Source organism: Vipera berus (assembly GCF_964194415.1).
Source record: "Vipera berus genome assembly, chromosome: 3".
NCBI lineage: Eukaryota > Metazoa > Chordata > Lepidosauria > Squamata > Viperidae > Vipera > Vipera berus.
This window is the reverse complement of record NC_138204.1, coordinates 163921553-163923780: the sequence shown is the minus strand read 5'-3', so window position 1 is coordinate 163923780 and position 2228 is coordinate 163921553.

The window sequence follows — 2228 nt, the reverse complement described above, 5'->3', positions numbered from 1 at the left end:
GCTCCGCTTACGTCATCACGTCGACCTCCTCCTCCTCCTCCTTCCCATGCGCGCGCAGGGTGTCTCCACGCCTGCCGTTTGCGTGGGGCCGTTTCTTTTCTTTTCTTTCCTTTCTTTTTCGTAATTGTGGAAGCGCCGCTTGTTTCCCGGGGGGGGGCAGTTTTCGAGCACCGGTGCTTCCGTGCTTTTTCCGGCAAGATCCTTACAGACACGAAAAGATCAACTAAAGTATCCCCAAAGCCGAGAACAAAAAGTTGCCTAAGCAGAGATAATAAGTTTTAAAAGCTGTAAAGATCATGGCATCTGGCCCTCTCAATTCCTGGCAAATAGATGGGGAAGAAATGGAGGTAGTGACAGATTTTATTTTCCTGGGCTCCAAGATCACCGCAGATGGGGACTGTAGCCAAGAAATTAAAAGACGCTTGCTCCTTGGGAGGAAAGCCATGGCAAATCTAGACAGCACACTAAAAAGCAGAGACATCACCCTGTCAACAAAAGTGCGTATAGTCAAGGCTATGGTCTTCCCAGTTGCAATGTATGGCAGTGAAAGCTGGACCATAAGAAAGGCTGAGCGCCAAAGAATTGAAGCCTTTGAACTATGGTGCTGGAGAAGACTCCTGCGAGTCCCTTGGACTGCAAGGCGATCAAACCAGTCAGTCCTAGAGGAGATCAACCCTGACTGCTCTTTAGAAGGCCAGATCCTGAAGCTAAAACTCAAATACTTTGGCCACCTAATGAGAAGGAAGGACTCACTGGAGAAGAACCTAATGCTGGGAAAGATTGAGGGCAATAGAAGAAGGGGACGACAGAGAATGAGGTGGCTGGATGGAGTCACTGAAGCAGTAGGCGTGAGCCTAGATGGACTCCAGAAGATGGTAGAGGACAGGAAGGCCTGGAGGAACATTGTCCATAGGCTCGCGATGGGTCGGACACGACTTTGCAACTAACAACAACAACAAAGGTTAGAATTATATTTCCGGACGTTCTTCATACACAAAAGAATTTCGTAAAAGGATAAACGTGATTTTCTTGCATAGCATATGCTTTTGCTTCAAGATAATATAATTTAGCTGGAGGAGAGCAAATCAAATATAACTGGCTTGTTTTCTTACAGAAGTCTTCAGAAATACGTGATGCTGGAAACTGGGCTACTAGATTCTAGCTTTTGAAGAATACAAGACTAGTTGTTGTTAAGGAAATTCCACAAAAATTAATAGGATTTATGTTCAAGTAAGTGGCAATGGGATTGCAGCAATTATGTTAAATGAACATAAACTGTTTTCTAGTTAAATAGTAATTATCCAGGAAATAAAAAAAACATGGTTTCAGGTCTGCTTCAAATTTGAAGGACATTTTTTTTCCATACTTCAATTTTATGGCAAGGTAGGTGTGACTGTTATTGAACCAGCTTGAACTGGAATATATAAATGTGATACTCTATGAGTTCTAGGACGTTCTGGTAGGGTATCAGTAACATTTTTTTTTTATCTTGGTCTTTGTACACAATATTACATCACTGCATGACTGGTCTATCCTCCCTTCAGATAAGAAAAATATAGTTTGGAAAGAACTTAAAAGTGTGTTTCACTAAAGGTTTTTAATCCAGGGAATAAAATACTTTAAATTACAAGGAAGTAGATTTGCACTGGACATCTGGAAAAAAAAATCCTAATTTTAAATGCTAATCCAGTTGGCTCAACTACTCCAGATGTCTGGAGTTGCACTACATATAGTAGTGATACTGTATTAAGTAACTGAGCTGAAATTGCACAACACTGTCAACTTTATTTAACCCAAAATACCTGTTACTTGAAGATGGCCATCTAATAGGTCTGTTATACCTGAGATTTTTTTTTTGCTTTAATTAAAATAAGTGATCCAATACAGTGGATTATTAAATTAAGTGAATTTAGCCAGCCATATATTAAATTGAGAATGTTCTTCTTTAAACTGCTGTCCACTCAGAAGTAAGTTCTACCGCAGTGTTTCTCAACCGTGGCAACTTCAAGATATCTGGACTTCAACTCCCAGAATTCCCCAGCTTGCTGTGGACCTCTGGGAGTTGAAGTCCAGACACCTTGGAAGTTGTCAAGGTTGAGAAACACTGTTCCACTGATTTCGGCAGGATCTGTCTCAATAAGGGAGTGCTGGATTGCTTCTTTCATCAAATAAATATCCAGCAAAACCGAGATGTATTATTCTGCTTTCGGTACAGACTAATCTCGGAC